This window comes from Phyllostomus discolor, chromosome 3 (genome assembly GCF_004126475.2).
Source record: "Phyllostomus discolor isolate MPI-MPIP mPhyDis1 chromosome 3, mPhyDis1.pri.v3, whole genome shotgun sequence".
In the NCBI taxonomy this organism is placed as follows: Eukaryota; Metazoa; Chordata; class Mammalia; order Chiroptera; family Phyllostomidae; genus Phyllostomus; species Phyllostomus discolor.
The window spans coordinates 206926591-206946140 of record NC_040905.2 but is presented as its reverse complement, the minus strand read 5'-3'; the positions used below and the strand labels follow the sequence as shown (position 1 = coordinate 206946140).

Sequence of the window (19550 nt, the reverse complement as noted above, 5' to 3'; positions counted from 1 at the left end):
TTAATTTAGTGGAATGAGGCACACCTGCACGCAAATGGCTGCCCAAAACGTTATGAGTATTATGCTACTACCAGTAAGACTACAATGTAGAGTAGGGACAAGAGAGAAGGAATGACTGAGGAGCTGGATACCTGCGACAAGCCTTAAAAGACAAGTGTCTGCCAGAAATAAAGAGGATGGTGGATGGGGGCAGAATTCTAGACAGAGGAAGCACAGCAGCAAAGGCACAGAGGTGTGTAACAAAGAATATATTGAGAGAACTATGCTAGTTTGGGGGCGCATGTGTTTGTGTGTGTTAAGAGTGAGGTGGGGGGAGGAAGTGTATAATGAGAGACAAGGCTACAGAGACAGAAGGTACAGAGAAACCAAAGTTAAGAAACTTGGACTGCAGGTGATGGGAAAAGTTTTAAAAGGAACTAACTTGATTAAACTTGTATTTCAGAACATAAACTCTGGCAGTAGGAAAAGGATGAGGAGGTGGGGATGGGACTGTGGAGCTGGAACAGAGGACGAGAGATTAAGAAATTGCTGATGGGCAGGATGTGTTGCAGTAGCAATGGAAAGAACAGGACAAATTTGGGAGATGTTAGGAGGCAGAAATGGGACTTGATGACACTACATATGGAGAAGGCGAGTAGAAGGTTTCCAACTAGGGGGACAACAGTGGGTGTGGTGTTCTTCGAGACAGTTGGGCACCACAAGAGAAAACACTTCATAAACTGAAAATTGTGCCTGGGATGGTTCTGAGAACTTTACACACTTAAACATAATAATATCCCCCTTAGATGGGTGCTGGAAGCTAAGGAAACTGAGGTCAGGGTGCACAGGCCACATAGGTGAAAGGTGACAGAGCTAGTACACTATTGTCATCACCCTGATCCCTACAAGAATGACTCAGAAATCCTGTGGTTAAACAAGAAAATATAGACCCCGGCCAGGTAGCTCAGTTGGTGAGAGAGCATCATTCCAATACACTGAGGCTGTGGGTTTGATCCCTGGTCAGGGCACATACAAGAAGCAACCAATGAAGGTACAATTGGAACAACAAATCGATGTTTCACTCCCTCTCTCCCGCTGTCCCCCTTCCCCTCTCTGAAGTTCGGCTTAAATATTTTTTAAAAAGCAGAAAAATATGTTCTTTTTAAGAGGTACATACACAAACACATAGAAATTGTTAGGATTTCTGTAACTTGTACATGGTTCAGAAAAACATGATTTAAAAATGCAGCAAAATGCAAACAACTGCTGAGTCTGGGTGGTGGGTATATGGTGATCACTATTATCCTTCAACAGCTTCTGAGTGCTGGAAATTTTTCATAAGGAGAAGATAGGAGAAAGTATTTTAGAAGTACTCAAACTGTGCCCTTCCTGCTGCTTTAATACAATTGAATTCAACAAAAAAATTATCGCGTTTTGCTGGTGCCTAGCCAGGTCCCCTAATCTCAAGGAGCTCATGGTCTAATTACAACCAATATACTGTTCAAGACAAGATAGAGAGGGCACATCACATGTTTCCAATGTCACAGCAAAATGGGAACCAATTTATGCAATTTAGAAAATAAAACCTCCAAATGTAGTTTCGGTTAAAAAAATTAACACTTGAAAGCTCCACCTAATCTAAACAAGAACTCACCTTCCAAACCCTTCAATAGTCCCAAATGTCTTCAAATACATTTTTGTAGAGACATTTTAAATATAAACCTAGAACACTAGACAAACTTGCAAAGAACTTTTTCTTTAATCTAGGTGAGAATTATAAGCTTTATTGCTTTCCTTTCTATAGTAAACTAGTCAACTGTTGTCAAATAACAGGTATTGGATTACCCTCCAAAACAATACTTAATTTTTTTTTAATTTATTGATTTTAGAAAGAGGGAGGAGAGAGGGAGAGAGCAAGCGAGCCATGAAGACAGAAACATCGATTTTTTGTTGTTCCACTTATTAATGCATTCATTAATTGGCCCTGACTGGGGATTGAACCCACAACCTTGGCACATCAGGACAACACTCTAACCAAGTTAGCTACCCAATGAGAGCCCAAAACAATACTTTCTTGGTAAAGATTTCATTTATTTTTATTTTTAGAGAGAGGGAAAGGGAGGGAGAAATAGAGAGAGAGAAACATCAGTGTGTGGCTGCCTCTCATGTAGCTCCCACCAGAGACCTGGCCTACAACCCAGGCATGAGCCCTGACTGGGAATCGAACCCCTGACCCTTTGGTTTGCAGCCCGCGCTCAATGCACTGAGCTACACCAACCAGGCAAAAACAATACTTTAAAAAAAATCATTGTATATACTTCCGGCCAAGATGGAGGCATAGGTAGACACACTGTACCTCCTTGCACAACCAAAATAAGGACAACAACAATTTAGAAACAAAATAAGAACCAGAACTGACAGAAAATTGAACTATACAGAAGTCCAATAACCAAGGAGTTAAAATAGACACATTCATTCAGACCAGTAGGAGGGGCGGAGTTGGGTGGCCAGGTAGAAAGGGGTCACAGCAAAAAAAGCAGTGGCACAGGGAGCACAAGGTGGCAGCGGGTAGACCCTGGGCACAGGGTGACAATGGGTAGACCCAGCGACATGGCGACTGTGAAGTGGGGCACAGCATGCAAAGTGGCTGGTTGACCCCGAGGTCCCACTTTTGAGTGGGCAGATAAACCAAATAAAACTGCAGAGCGAGACAGACCACGCAACCCAGGGCTCCAGTGCAAGGAAATAAAGCCTCACAACACCGAATGAAAACACCTGTGGGGGCTGAGGTGCCAGGAGACTCCCAGCCTCACAGGAGAGTTCCTTGCAGAGACCCACGGGGTCCTAGAACGTACACAGGCCCACCCACCTGGGAATCAGCACCAGAAGGGCCCAGTTTGCTTGGGGGAAGCGGCAGAAGGGACTGAAATCCAACAGAGCGAGGCAAACTCCCCTGTTCACTCTCGGACACCGCCCCCACAGAAGTGGCACAACCTAGCAGAGGTGGGTTGTCCCGCCTTGGTGAACACCTAAGGCTCCACCTCTCATACAAAACAGGCGTGAAAAGAAAAAACAAACAAACAAACAAAGGCCCAAATGGAAGAACAGATCAAAGCTCCACAGCAAATACAACTAAGCGACTAAGAGATAGCCAACCTATCAGAATCACAGTTCAAAGCACTAGTGATCAGGATGCTCACAGAATTGGTTGAATTTGGACATAAATTAGATGAAAAAATGAAGGCTACGCTAAGTGAAATGAAGGAAAATGCACAGGGAACCAATAGTGATGGGAAGAAAACTGGGACTCAAATCAATGGAGTGGACCAGAAGGAAGAAAGAAACAACCAAACAGAAAAGAATGAAGAAAGAAGAATTCAAAAAAAATGAGGAGAGACTTAGGAACCTCCAGGACATCTTTAAACCCTCCAACATCCAAATCACAGGGGTACCAGAAGGGGAAGAGGAAGAGCAACAAGTGGAAAAGTTATTTGAACAAATAATAAGGGAGAACTTCCCCATTCTGGCAAAGGAAATAGACTTTCAGGAAGTCCAGGAAGCTCAGAGAGTCCCAAACAAGTTGGACCCAAGGAGGAACACAGCGATGCACATCATAATTGCATTAGACAAGATTAAAATGAAGGAGAGAATCCAAAAAGCAGCAAGAGATAAGGAGACAGTAACCTACAAAGGAGTTCCCACCAGACTGTCAACTGATTTCTCAAAAGTGACCTGACAGACAAGAAGGGGCTGGAAAGAAGTATTCCAGTCATGAAGGGCAAGGACCTACATCCAAGATTGCTCTATCCAGCAAAGCTTTCATTTAGAATGGAAGGGCAGATAAAGTGCTTCTCAGATAAGGTCAAGTTAAAGGAGTTCATCATCACCAAGCCCTTATTATATAAAATGTTAAAGGGATTTATCAAAGAAGAAGAAGATGAAAAAATGTGTACAGTAAAATGACAACAAACTCACAATTATTAACAACCATGCCTAAAATAAAAAAATAAAAAAAAAAACTAAGCAAACAACTAGACCAGGAACAGAACCACAGAAATGGAGATCACATGGAGAGTTAGCAACAGAGGAGTGGGAAGAGGAGAGGGGGGGAAAGGTACAGAGAATAAGTAGCATAGATGGTAGGTAGAAAATAGACAGGGGGAGGGCAAGAATAGTATGGGAAATGTAGAAGCTAAAGAACTTGACACATGGACATGAACTAAAGAGTAGGAATGTGGGTGAGAGAGGGTGTGCAAGGTGGAGGGGAATGAAAGGGAGAAAATGGGACAACTGTAACAGCATAATCAATAAAATATATTTTTTAAAAAATCATTGTATGAATGTATAATCTTCTCATTGCCACATGCAGGAAAGTGTCATTAAACTACAGGGTAAAATGGAAGAGATTGAGTATGAATTATTAACTTTGACCTATATTTTTGCCCCCAGTTTACCTGAATTAAATTCATACTCTGAATATTACCATATACAACATGTAGCACATGCCAGAGTATAATATTGTATCTCTGTCTCTCCCATTAGATGGTAAACACTGAGGGAAAGAACTCACTCAGCTCTGCATCCTGGCATCGCTGATGGCAGGTAGGAGAAGCTCAAACATGTTAATTCAGGCAGCACCAGATTGACTGCCTCATACATTGAAACGAAGTAATACCACATACATAAATAATCATTTGTAACTGGTCACCACTTAAAAACAATGGTTGCAGAAAAGGGTTTGAGAATTTTAAAAGGTAGAGTTAGTCAAGTTTTCTCTTCTAAGGCACAAGAGAGATCAGCCACCAGGACTAGCTTAAATACACGTAAGCATGAGTAACCAAATGTGGGGAGATTTTACCATATCAGAGACAACAGAGAAGCACAAACACTGACAAATAAATTCACTGCCTGAAAAGTAATGATATGAAACTAACAACAACAATAACAATATTGAACCATCCTTTATTTAGGACTTTATTAGGACAGGCACTGCTGTTTTTTTTCCTCACCAAGTCCTCATTAATTCTGTGACAATTGTGCTCAGTGACAGTTGAGAAAAGTGTCTGCATACCTGGTAAGTAGCTACGTCAAAATCAAATCGACTCAGTTCTGACTCCACAGCAGCCCTTGCTCTCAGCCAACTAATCTAAACATTTTGTCAGTAACATCTACCTTAATTTCCAGTTCTGTTAATAAGTGACTGCTGAAAGTTCCTTTTATCTATTGGTTTTTATAGAACTCTACGTAGCTTCTAGTGATGTCTACTTCATTTGAGTTTATACTCAAACATCATTTAAAATACAGGTGCCCCCCGCCTGCACCTCTTGGTCAAGTTTAAATTCTTTATTTCCCCCACCTGCTAATCATCTTAGAATCAACGTACAATCTGATCACCCAAGATTCAAATCTCCACAGGCGAACCTAAACATTCGCATCCTATGGTGCAACACGCCTGCTCACGCCTCCTGTCTCATGCAACTGTCCCTGACCTCCCTGGCATGTTCTGTCGTGGCACACACACACTCTGAGTCTCAAAACAAGACTCCTCCCTTCCCTCAGCGTACTCTGCTCCAAATCCTCCTCTCTCTCTCTCTCTCTTTACCATTCTTTCTAATTCCTCTGCAAAACCCAAATTTAGTCCTGGGAAAACAGACAATGGAAAAAAATTCCTAATGTGTCTCTCTCTCCAATCTATCCTACACTGACAGGTTAGTATTTCCAAAGTATTACCAATTTGATACATGAAGTTGATCTGGAAAAAGTCAAGACATTATTAAAATAAAGAGAATGCTTTGCATGACATTGATGGAACCTGGCAGCCAAGGAGAGTGGACTGGAAAGTGCATGCATGAACAATGATGACTTCACAGTACGAGTTAGTGGGGGTGGTAGATGCTATTGAGTGATATGTGTACTGTGTGGCCATGGCATTCAAAATGACTGAGCAAGTAGAGCAATGAATCCACATCAAATTTTGCATTAAGCTTGAACATTCTCCACAGAAACTATCTGGATGATTCAGAAGGCTGCAGCTATGGGCAACTGGTGATTGGCAGCTTCATCACAACATGCCTGCTCATGTATCACACCTGGGGCAGAGGTTTCTGGCAAAACATCAAATGACCCCGGTGACTCAGCCCCTCTACAGCCCAGATTTGGCACCTGTGACTTCTGGCTTTTCCCAAAACTAAAATCACCTTTGAAGGGAAAGAGATTTCAAACCCTTGATGAGATTCAGGAAAATACGACATGGCAGCTGATGGCAACTGGAGATCTGTGTGAGGTCCCAAGGCGCCTACTTTGAATGGGACTGCGTCGTCGTCATTGTCCTATGTACAATGTTTCTTGTATCTTGTATCTTCTTCAATAAACATCTCTATTTCTCGTATTACATGGGTGGATACCATCTGAACAGACCTTGTAAACCTTCCCAATCCCTCCAAGTCCCTTTTAAAAGCCACAGACTTCCCTGTAGTGCCAGCATGTACTAACTCACCTGCGGAAGTCAGAAGGGAGCCTATGGGCTCGGTTAAGACCCTCCCCTGATTAATTCTCCAGGCTTCCAACAGCGGGAGTCAAAAATGGAAACCCCAGAAAATCCTGCATGTATGTGGGAAGCAGATCCTCTCCTCTTCCTTCCATCAACCTTTACAGCCAACTCCATCAAGATCTACCCTGGACCAGCGGGTCTTAATTTAGCCTGATGTGTATTTCTGTTCATGTCAATCACAACAAGAATTTGTTTCCTGAAATTTGCAAGCATTTTCCAAATTAGATAATTTCTTTTTGGAATGGTCAAAAATTAGACTTTGAAAATCTTTAATATTAAGTTGGGTTCTGCTTATCACATTTCTGCAAAAGTTACATCAGATTTTAAGCTTTGCAACTCATGTTATGAAGACAGCGGGAAGATTTTAGTTGAAGGAGTGAAGTACACTGGGTTTCTAAATCCTTTCACAATGGCAAACTAAGGCCTGTGAGCCAAATTCAACTTGCTGACTGTGTGTATATATAAAGTGGTACTGGAACAGAGTCCAATTTGTTTATATATTATCTCTAATTGCTTGCATGCTACAGTGGCAGAGTTGAACAGGTGCCAGAGTCCATATGGCCCACAACCCTAAAATATTTACTATCTGGCCCTTGACAGAAAAGGGTTGCCAACTCCTGATAAGCAAACATGCCTCCTCTAACACAGAGCACAGAAAGGAAGCACAGCTTGATAAGGTGAAATGTGTGAATTAGAAAACACATGAAAAGTTCCAAGGAGGATATGTACACATATTGTTGGGTTGACCAAAAAGATCACTTGGTTATTTTCTGTACCATGGCTCTGGTAGCACTTAGTTGTCTTTAACTTCATTCAAAACAATTTTGTTGGATTGTATTGTGACAGCTGCCATATCAACGTGGATTTTTTTAAAAGTTATCAAAATTGGTGAATTTTGGTGTACAATTTTAATATTGAAGATGGAGGAAAATAAGCAATGTTTCTGGCATATTATGCTTTATTATTTCCTTTTTAATGTTTTTTTAAACACCTTATTTATTTTTAGAGAGGTAAAAGGAAGAAGAAAGAAAGGGGGAGAAACATCAATGTGTTTCTTGTGTGGTTGCTTCTCATGTGCCCCCTACTGGGGACTTGGCCTGCAATCCAGGCATGTGCCCTGACTGGGAATTGAATCAATGACCCTTTGGTTGGCAGGCCAGCACTCAATCTACTGAACCACACCATATAGGGCTGCTTTATTATTTCAAGAAAGGTAAAAACACAACTGAAATGCAAAAAAAGATTTGTGCAGTGTATGGAGAAGGTGCTGTGACTGATTGAACGTGTCAAAAGTTTTTTGCAAAGTTTTGTGCTGGAAATTTCTTACTGGACAATGCTCCAGTAGGGCAGACAAACTGAAGTCGATAGTGATCAAATTGAGATAATAATTGAGAACAATCAACATTATACCATGCAGGAGATAGCCAACATACTCAAAATATCCCAATCAATATTCAAGTTATTGGTAAAACTGAAAAATGTGTCTTTTATTTTACAGAAAAAAAATTTATCTTTTTGGCCTATCCAATACAAATGTTAGCAACTATGCCTGAACAAACTCCCGTGACCCAAGAGAAGGACTCTAAGGTAGGACAAAATTATTTCAAATGTTTTATGGAATGAAAATCATGATTCATGTTTTCTTTGTTGAAAATGTCTAAAGGCATCCCAAGCTAATGATATATATCTTATAGTTCTAAACTCTAAGTAATAGCTAGACTTCAAATAAACAAAATAACCCGCCAAGATGCCGCCACAACTGCAGTCTGAAGCAGCTGAGACTGAGTTTTCACAACTACCAGCCACGTGCTCAGTGGCTAGTCACCTCACCTAAGTTTCCATTTCATCATCTTCAAAACTGGGATAATTTCCTCGTCAACCTTACTACTGAACCGTGCAGCTCACGTACAGTTCACGTGGGACAACTCTGACGTGTGAATGACTGTACCATGTAGGACGTCATTATTCTCCCCATGACACTAAAGAACACCAAATCACTAAGAGGCAAAGCCACTCCATTGAATCTCTTTCAGTCCTTCTGTTTACATCATGGAGAAAATCTAAGCAAAGTGCCAATCTGCCTTCAACATTTCCCTAACACTTGCTAATCTGCCCTTCTAATTAAAGCACCTTCCATGAACAGCAGCCAGTGAGGTTTTATAACATTGTTTTGTTTATACTATATTTAAGTTGCTTTCTACTTAGGGTAAGAAATGTTAGCCTTTTGTTCTAGTAGTAACATCAAGTTTCTTTCAAAATATTTTTAGAGTGTGTCCTTAAAAGAAGGCATTAAATAAATAATAGTATAAGTAATATGCGGATTTGGTGAAAATCATGATGTTACTCAAGGCAGAACTTTTACCTTGTCAATGATTTTTTTTGTTCATTATATAGGCAGTTTCCTCAGAGTATTTATAATATCCCGATTAATGTGATAGGACAAAAAAAAAGGACATGACTGCCATTTTTACCAGTGAACAACCTATTACAATGCTAGCTCCTGTATTTTATCAATCAAATGAGTTTAACTTGAAGATTTATATTACCCATCATTTTCTGGGATCTAGCCAATCCACTTAAGAGATGGTGGCCCTTGCACATATATTTTATAAACATAAATAATCGTGCTGAATTACAAGGGTTTGTCTGCATGTGTGCTCCCTTGTAAGACTAATCTCCTTCAGCGCAGGAACAGTTGCTTACCCGTTTTGTAATGTCCTATTAAGCCACATGACTTAAAAAGGGTCAGATATTAAAAATAACGAGCTCATTTCTTTTTCTTTTTTATTTTTAGATGGGGAGGGAGAAAGAGAGGGAGATAACATCAATATGTGGTTGCTTCTCACACGCCCCCTGTTGGGGACCTGGTCCACAACCAAGGCATGTGCCCTGACTGGGACTCAAACCAGCGACCCTTTGGTTCGAAGGCCAGCACTCAATCCACTGAGCCACACTAGCCAGGGCTGAGTTCCTTTCTTTCCAAAAAAATATGAACAGACAAGCACAGTAAACTTTATTTAACACAGTTCCTTCAACAAATGTTTATTAAACACCTTCTAGGTGCTAAGCACTGATGAATAAGACAGTTAAGGTCTGCTCTGGAGGGGCCTACATTCTCATGACATTGTCATGACAATTTCGAGTGGTTTTCACAGACCAGATTCCTATACATACTCTACTCCTGCCACTCCTTTCACTGGCCAGTTAAATCCCACTTAGGCTTCTGGGCCAACCTCAAACCGAGGAGCCATTACTGGTCACTCTCTCGACTCAGATTTTTTTCTTATTTGGGTTCATCTCTATCACAGCATTTTACACTGTTTGCAACAAAAGGTTATCTCAATAAACCGCCAACCTCCCTGAAGTGGGGACATAGTCCTCTTGGTATCCCCATTAGTTAGCAGAGGGACTAGCAGTTAGCAAGTGCTAAATAAATGTTTGAATTTATAAATAATTAATAAATGACTGAATGATAAAGAGCAATGCTCCAGTTAGCAATCAACCAATCTGCTGCTAATTCACTTCCAAAATAATTTAGGAATAACTAAATTTACATTGAAGATATTTACTAACTCTCCAATGAGCATGTTTGAAATATTAATGAACCAAAAAAAAAAGGATTTCCTCACAATTGAGAAACGGGTATCATTGTGAATAAAAATGGAAACAAGTGATACTTTAGTATCTTTAGTTGGTATATTTGAAACAAGAGTAAAATGTTGTAGAAGAAAGAATGGACTTAGTAACAACTGTTCCTGGCACAAGTACAGGAAATTGAAATGCTGACTACTCTGAAGATGCAAGTAATATAAAACCAGAATACCCAAAATTCAAATCAGCAGTACAGACTTCTTGTTATGACACCAAAATTCCAGACCCTAACAAAAGTAAGTAAGTAGTAAAATCCAAACAGATATTGATTTTACCACCAATACATGACTAATTTTCCAGCGCTAAAGAAGACAGGCTAATCACAAAAATAATGAGCCTGTGCTTAACAAATGGCTGTGGGTTAAGCCACATTAAACTATACAACTCAACTGAGAGAACAGCAAACATCTGGACAGTTAATATGCATTACTTAGCAAATACTATTCCAATTCACAAATCTTGACTTTTAAAAATATTCCTTGATTTGTATGCAACCACATAAAAATCACAAGTTCCCATCAATGTTTTATCTGTGTATTAAGACATATAAAGATACTTATAAATAAACCTATTTCATTTGAAAAAATATTTCTTGAAATCATTACCACTGGGATTGGTAATACTAAAGGAGACTGAGTTTGAAAGACACGAATGTAAGTTATGGTACACCCCTATTCTGGAATACTAAACGCAGGCAATTATTAAGAAGGTGGTGGAGGTACACGGAAAGATGTCCAGCACGTATCTCTAAGCAAAACATGCAAACCACAGCACCATATGCACGGTACGGTCCCAGAGGCATCACAGGGCTAAAACACAAACCCTGGAGCAAGACTACCTGGGCCCAAATCTCAGTGTTGCTGGAACTCAGGGTGTAACCTGTGGCTAGTTACCTCTCTATGCCTCACTTTCTTCATCTGCAAATGGACATAAAATAGAACTTACTTCATAGGGTATGTTCACAGGGTTGGGAGGGTTTAATGGGTTAATATGTGTAAAGCACTTAGCAAACACAAGCATTAAGTATAATTTTAGGAGAAAAAAAAAGGAAAAACCCAAAGCATATAGTATGTATATGTATATGTGAGGAAGAAAAGCCTTCATTTTTGCACTGTTTTTAGTTGTTTTTTAAATAAAGAATATTTATTATGCTAGTTAATTTAGGGGAAAAAAAAAAACATAAAAACTTGGCCCTAAGTTCTTCCCCACTGAAAGATCTGCTGATGCAATTACTTAAACACCCAGAGCCAGAAAAATTCTGTGAATAACAACATATTTAACATGAAATTTTTCATTCAATGAAAAGAATACAGTCCTTAATTTCTAGACATACTTCAACAATAGCAAGCTACACACCAATAAGCAGAATTACAAAGGCATCAAAATCATATCCCTTTACTTCCCAGAGGCAACACATGATACAAAAATATCCACCAAGTCAGGAAATGGGAATCAAGAACTTCCACAATTAGATAAATGTCCATTAATTGTATTAGTCTGTAATTAAATACCACCAATCTAATTTCCTGTTCAATACTCTCTAATGACAACTCATTCAGACATATATAAATCTGGAGATCAAGATAAACCAAATAACTAAAGAAAAACCTAAAACCCTTGGAACCCTCGGCAAACTTTTGAGAGGAAGAATTCACCACTCACATGCTTTGAGGAAGCTTCAGCTACATTTCTGCTGAGTTGTATTACTGGTAAAGCCTGTTTCAAAACCCAGAAGTCCACCCGAAAATTTAAGAGAAGCAGTGTCAACAGCAGGCTGTCAGGCCTATTCCGTCATGTTTACCAGACTGGTGATTCATAAAATTAAAATATCCATTATCCAATTTCAAATGAGATTACTACCATTGACTGTGTTTAACCTAAAAGGAACTTCCTGGACCACACACACACAAAATTACCTAGTTAGTTAAAATATTTTTTTCCAAAAGAAATAAACCATTAAGATGTCTCCACAGAATTATTAATATAGTAATTTTAAATAGATTATATAATGCCTAGAAAACAAAAAATAACTCAATAAATATTAGCTATTATTATCATTACTATTATGATGTTTTGAAATGATGGAATAAAAAAGCCTAATTAAGTCACTTTCCATCAGAATCCAAGTTGACCCATCATAATCTTGAATAGTTAGACATTAAAAGGCATTTTGTTTGAAAGGAATCAAAGATTCCTTGGGTTCTAAAGGAGGTGATAAAAATGAGATAATTTTTCAAAAAGAATCCATCTATTCTTTCCTAAGTTTTTCTGGTAAAAAAATCTGTATTTATAAACACACTGCAATTATGCCTTAAGTGCTATGACTTTTAGACCTAATGTATTCTTGTAAAGTAGTCAGGATTTATAAATAATGGAAGTAAAATTAAGAGATGGGTCACAGTCCTGTTATTAGAAAGTGAAAGCAGACAGTTCCAGTTCAAAGTGGGCTGAAAATAAATTAATTTAGCTTAAGTCTTAAAAACTTCAAAAATACACGTATTTGAATAAAATTAAGATTGCAGGCCCTGGTGAGGTAGCTCAGTTGGTTAGAGCATCATCCCAATACATCAAGGTTAAGGATTCGATCCCCAGTCAGGGAACATACAAGAATCAACCAATGAATGCATAAATAAGTGAAAAAACAAACTGATGTTTTTTCTCTTTCTCCTCTCTCTCTCCCCCTAAAATCCATTAAAAAAAAAAAGAACTGATGCTTTAAACTAAAAATTAAGATTGCCTGGGAAGAAAGTTTGATTCTGATCCTGAAAATATAGGAAAAAGGCTAACATCCCTTGACTAACTTCTTAATCTTTTAAAATTTCCAATAGGAAAACCATGATTTAATCATTTCAAATACTCATAGAAAATATATTGAAAACAAATTAGTAAGAAAAAAAAAAAAAGAACTGAACATGTTTGACGACATGCTTTCCACCAGTCTGCAGCGTGGGTGTACCAGCATTACATGGAGCAAGACCAAGCAAGCACCTTTAGGACAGTCATCTTAGATTAATGAGCAGACATCTTGCCTGTTTTCACACTTACAACAGTATGCTTACAGCCTTACATTTAAAAAGTGGCTTGTAAAAAAGGTGTATACATTGAAGTTTCATATTCAAACTTTGAAGGAAAAAAGACACTATGAAGACGCCTGGAAAAGCCCGTTTTTTATTTTTAAACATTTGCTCAACTATTCATTCATGTATATTAAATAAAAGAACCTGAAGTATCAAAAGATATTCACCACTTCTTTTGACCACTGTACTGCAAGTTCAAGACCCAGTTTCAGCTTAGGAACAATAAAAACCTGCCTTTCTAAAAATGTTTTTACAAAATCATTATACATAATAAGACATTCTGAAAAATTCAGAAAATGTAGGTATGCATAAAGAAGGAAACTTTGTCTATAATTTTAAAAAACAGAAATCAAGTCCCTAAAGCTTCTTCTAACATGTATTTATAATACAGAAATTATTGGTTCTAGTTCCTTTACAAATGAAAACATCTTGATCAGGATTACTTAGAGTTAAAACCTCAAATAATTCTATGCAAACACAAGTTTAGGCACTTCGAATGTGAAAAAAATGCTGAAATCCTTCTTGGCTAAGAAAAAATTAACTCCAGAGAAGAACACAGCCCTGGATGGTATGGCCCAGTGGATTAAGTGCTGGCCTGTGAACCAAAGGGTAGCTGGTTTGATTCCCAGTCAGGGCACATGCTTGGGTTGTGGACCAGGTCCCCAGTAGGGGGCATGCGAGGGGCAACCATACACTGATGCTTCTCTCCCTCTCTTCCTCCCTTCCCCTCTCTCTAAAAATAAAAAAATCTTTTTAAAAAAATAAAGAAAATATATGGGGTGAAAAAACAGAAAACTTGAAAGGGAAAAGAATTAATTAACCATTTCAGAAAATTGTTTTCAAGTACCGGTCTTTCCAACTACTGGCTTACCATTAGGATATATCCACTTTCCCTCTTCAATTTCATATAAATACGAGGGGTAATTTTTGCAAATAAAACTAATTTAAACTGAAGCATATCACATTCAAAGAGTGGCAAATATTGTAATGTGAACTGAGCCAAAAAAGAAGTTAATACATACTGTTACAATTTCCAGAATGATAACATCAGGCTACATCACCCCATAAGGTGGTAGGCACTATGTGCCATCACTGGAAAGCAGCTCACAAACTCATAGTGGGGCCAGCTGGGTGAAGTGGGAAGTGACAGCATCGTGACAGTGGCCAAGAAGGCACCAGAAGAGTAGGGCTTGTTTTAAGGTCAGGGATGTGGTACCAAGGTGGAAAAGGGAGAAAGCAGTCTGAGAGCTGGAGCACCAAATGATAACTAGCAATTACTGAGTGAAAGCCACACTGCTGGTGCTTTTCATACATGATTATTATTAGATTTAATCCTATGTGATAGGTATTTATCACTTTCATTTCACAGACGAGAAACCAGGTTTAGAAAAGTCACATAACTTACCACCTATTCATTCAGCTATTATGTGGAAGAGAAGGAATTCAAAACCCGATTTGTTTGCTCTCTGGTTCTTCTCCAGTATACTGACTCCCGATTCACCACGAGCTTTTCCCTGTAGAGGGAGGGAAAGAGAATGAGGGAGAAAGTGAAGGAGAGAGGAAAGACTCAAATGATCTCCAATTTAATTTACAAAACTGTCCTTGTCTTTGTTCAATGGTTCCCTTCACCTGGAGCCCTTCTCCAATATGCCTATAGCCAATTACATCTGTGATTGAAGGTCCAGTTCAAATCCCATCTCCTATATACATCCATTCCCTGATCTCCCACTCTCATTATTAGAAGTACCTCCAATCTAAATTTCCTTGACCCTTTATACTGGCATGTCTATTATCTACTCATGACTTTGAGAAAGTTTTTAAATTATCACTCCATAACTACTTATTAATTACAAAAGAAAAAGGGGTGCCTTTACAATAACGATCAAATTTTCATCAATAATGAAACTGACATCTCATGCCTCTATGTGATACACAGAAAGACACCTAAAATCACCTGCACAGCCAAAAATGTTAAACTTGAATCTGATCATCAAGAAGCGTTCAGACAAATCCAAATTGAGGGGCATCTTACAAAACCTGTCTGGATGCTTACCGTCATGAGACCCCAAAACAATAGGTGAAAAGTGACTTCAGATACAAGCAAGCAACTAAATACAAAATCCTTAATTGCACCTTGGGTTGAAAACAAAAACTGAGTAACTAAGGGCAATATTGGGACAACTGGAGAAATTTAGATATATACTATATATTAAATAATATTGCATCTATGTTAAATTTCTTGAGGGTGACAGTTGAATTGTAGATATGTAGAAGTCTTTGTTATTCGAAATACATCCTAAAGCATTTCCAGGAAAGGTGTGCTGATGGTACCTATACCTAACTGGCAGATGGTCCAGCAAAGTATGTCTGTTGTTTGTGAAACCAAACATGGCAAATGTTAACAACTATTGAATCTAGATGAAGAATGTATGTGTGTTTATTGAGCTACTCTTGTAACTCCTCTACAGGCTTATATTTTCTCAAAGAGTTGGGAAACATTTAAAAGTTATGGATTCCAAACCAAAATCAACAGAAAGATACAAAGAATGATTTACCACTTGGGTTCTGGCTCCCAGAAGTGACTGTTAACAAACACTGTCATAGTTGCTTCTGGTTTTTAAATAAAAGCTACAGGTATCATCCCCTCTGTCATCACCTCCCATTATTCTTACTGCCTTCCAGAAATTGTGAAATTAAATTACCAGGGAGGTGTGCCCATTTTCAACTTTTCTAAGCACTGCAAATATTGTCTCTCAAGGCAGCTGTACCAATGTAAACTTCAGCAGTTTCTAAATTACCATTTTCAACCACATTTCGCTAATATTTGATGCTATCAGACATTAAAAATTTTTATCCATCTGATGTGAAAAATTTGGAGTCACTTATACCAACCTAGGATCACATAAAGAGCCTCAACAAAATAAGAACTTCACCCACACCCTTCCTTTACATCCTTATAGCAAACTAAGAATAATAAACCTACCTGGCAGCATAACTAAGAATAATTAGTCCTACATGAAACCAAATGCCAACAAAAGCACCAAAAGGTGTTTGGAAAATAATTTCCTGTCTTTTAAAAAATGTAAGACTTAAAAATTATAAACTAAAAAATATAAAATAAAAAAGTTCAAATTCAATCAGCATTTACTAATTAAGTGCCAGCCACTAATCCTTTGAAGACAAAGTTCCTATTCTCACAGAGCTAACAGTCTAATGGGGAGACAAAAATTAGAATACTTAGTAGCCCTGGCTGGTGTGGCTCAGTGGATTGAGCACCAGCCTGGAAACCAAAGGGTCACTGGTTTGCTTCCCAGTCAGGGCACATGCCTGGGTTGCCAACCAGGTCCCCAGTGGGGGTGGCACAAGAGGCAACCACACACTGATGTTTCTCTCCCTTTCTCCCCCTTCCCTCTCTCTCTAAAAATAAATGAAATCTTTAAAAAATATATAAAAGAATACTAAATAAATATATAAAGTATATGATAGGAAGATGCTATAAATATAGGGACAGGGGACAAAGACTGACAACGGACACAGCAAAGTACCAGGCAAAACCTCTCCAAGGCAGTGATCTGTGAAATGGTGTGTTCAATACAACATAAACTACGATTTCAGCACCAACACCTGTCTCATAAAATACTCTTCACCCTTCCATATCCCTCCTTTATTTTTTTCCAGAAAAAGTGTGCAGCAGTGGTTTTCCATTATTACTATTATTTTAGAGGTGGAGAAAAAAATCTCATACCAGATGCTGACAGGCACTTTACAAACAGGTGCAAATTTCAAGTCACACCTACTCTAAAAAAAATGTTGAGTCATTTGTCAGTGAGAAGTCTGATGCAAAAATGAAGTTGAGCTGCAAGCATTTTAAATGGGCACGGATCAGTGTGGCTCAGTTGGCTGGGTGTCGTCTCACAAAGCAAAAGGCTGCCAGTTCGATTCCCGGTCAGAGCACATGCCTATGTTGTGGGTTCAGTGCCCAGTCAGGGTGCATACTAGAAGCAACAGATGGATGTCTCTCTCTCTCATACCTTCGTTTCTCTCCCTCTCTCTCTCACTCTCTTCCCCTCTCTCTAAAAGCAAATAAATATATCTTTCTTAAAAATTTTAATGGAATCTCAAAAAAAGATAAAAGAAAACCCTTACCAACTCTCCAACTCTATAATCTGCACATTTACTTTCTATCACATATGAGAAGAAGGTAAGAGCAATAGGAAAATACAGCTGAAGAGAGATCCTGGGGTTTTCACTTAAGGGTAGACAATTCTCTAAAAGCCACGCTATCCACATGATTGAAAGAAAACCAGCACCCACTAAAACTTCTTATCACAGGCTCACGCAATGGTCTGGAGGGCTTCATCACTCGGAAGTAGGAAGTGCATTAATACTAACATTTTAAAGCCAAAGTATTCTCTATTCTTTCCTCCTCTGATTATTTTGCTGATTCCCGAGGACCCTGAGTGAAACACCTGCGGTCTATTCTATCTTTCAAAACTCTTACTCTGATTGCAGCAAACGCTTTTCTTTTACCCCCTGATTACAAAATTCCCTCTTTTATCTACATTTATCATCTCATCTGCTTGTCTTCTTTCTCATCCAATGATTCAACTATTCTTCCAGGCAGACTTACAGATCCCAAAACACTTATTTCTACTTCAGGAGTTCTTAAATATTTACCATGAATCTCTTTGGCAGTCTGGTGGAGCCTATGGAACCCTTCTCAGATTGCTTTTAAATGCATAATTAAATACATGAGATTACAAAGGAAACCAATTACACTGAACTGTTAGCAAAACAATTTTTTAAAACCCTGACGTAGTAACATATGTGCAGGCTGACCATTACATTACACAACAAGGTTTAACACTGGGTCTAACAATACCATAAATCTGAAGAAATTAAAAGCGTAAATGATATTCTGAGCTATCTGCAATAACTGTAAAGGTGATACAATAATATCTGTAATTTTTACCGGTGACAAAGTCACAGGCATTGCTAATTCTACTGTGTTTTGTTGTCTACATTCATAACTGAGGAAAATAATAAATTACAGTTATCCCCTCCCCCCACCCGGTTCTATTCATCAACCACTGAATCTCGGGTTAAAAACCCTTCCTAGTTCAAAGCCTTGCTCAAACTAATTTTTGTCACCAATTTTAAAATAAAAACACTGAACTCTTCTTTGACCTACCTCTTCCCTGAACAAATCACCATGCCTCCCTATTTTTACGCAGATTTATACACAGAGCCCTGCTCATTTCTATGGTTTGCCTAGCCAGCACCCATTTAAATTCTGCCAGTCAACAGAAGGTGAGATTGAGGGAAAGGAGATGGAAGCAACCGACTGTCCCTCACTCCCATACCTCCAACAGCCGGTGGAGAGACACCAAGTAGAGTGTGTGTATATGGCAGGTGGGCTGCCCGCCAGACAGGTGAGTCCCGCTTGGCCAGAGTCCCCGGGGCACAACACCTTCATCGGCCGCACTCAAAAGACATTCCATTTCATTCTCGCCCCCAATACTCGGTTCCCTACCTGCTTCGCCTCGCATCCCATCCCCCACGCGACCCTCCTTCTCGCCCGCCCCAGGCCGCCTGGCGCCAGCGCTCCGCAACACTTCTCCCTTCGGTCTCGCCGAGTTTCTGCCCACCCCCACTTCCCCAGTCACTGGAGGGAAGGGCCCCGGGGTCAGCTGAACCCCGCGGCCCGGCCGTCAGGCGCAGGCTGCGGCCCAAGGCCGGAGCAGCCCGGTCGCCAGACAGGAAGCCGTGCACCCGGCGCGGGTTAACAGGGGGCCGACACTCACCAAGAAGATCGAGCAGGGGAAGGAACCTAGATCTCCACCCGATCGTCACTCGGCCTCGGAGCAGTCGCCCTCGCCGCGAACTGCCACCAGCGCCGCCGCCGCCGTCGCAGCCAGTCGCTAGCTGGCTTCTCTGCGTCCTGAGGTGGCGCTGCCGCCACGCCATCGCGCGTGCGCGGCGCCGCGGGGAGCACTGGGATCGGTAGTTCCGGCGGGCGGCCAGCGGGGGCCCTTCCTCTCTAGCGCGCCGACTGGGCTCCGCGCTGGAGCGGTCTTGGGCGACCGCAGTAGCGCGAAGCCCTTTCCGGGAAACTGGTCTTCACCAAATACAGACTCTCACTTCTGCTCACGGTACTGCTGGACGTGAAAAATGCACAAGTGTTTGTGTAAAGTGAAACAACTCAGAGCGCTTACGTTTTCGATAACAATCGTCACTTGCCCAGGACACATCATTCCAAACCCAAACCTTTGCCTCTCCTTTTCCCCCCTCTC

General features: G+C 39.9%; 1 protein-coding gene across 10 annotated transcripts in view; it reads right to left on the bottom strand.

Annotated features, from left to right (window-relative positions):
* The window catches only part of GAPVD1 (GTPase activating protein and VPS9 domains 1), a 62685-nt gene extending 43447 nt beyond the window's left edge, over positions 1–19238 (bottom strand). Inside the window, exons 1-2 of one of the 10 annotated variants that reach the window (XR_004902347.1) lie at positions 19062–19212; positions 14663–14771 (exon numbers count right to left, since the gene is read on the bottom strand). The gene's annotated coding sequence lies outside the window, so the exon portion shown is untranslated. Of the gene's footprint in view, positions 1–14662; positions 14772–17054; positions 17145–19061 lie in introns of those variants that run through there. The other 9 variants (XM_028505830.2, XM_028505866.2, XM_028505857.2 and 6 more) reach the window with 9 other exon arrangements.
* Positions 19239–19550: the final 312 nt, after the last annotated feature.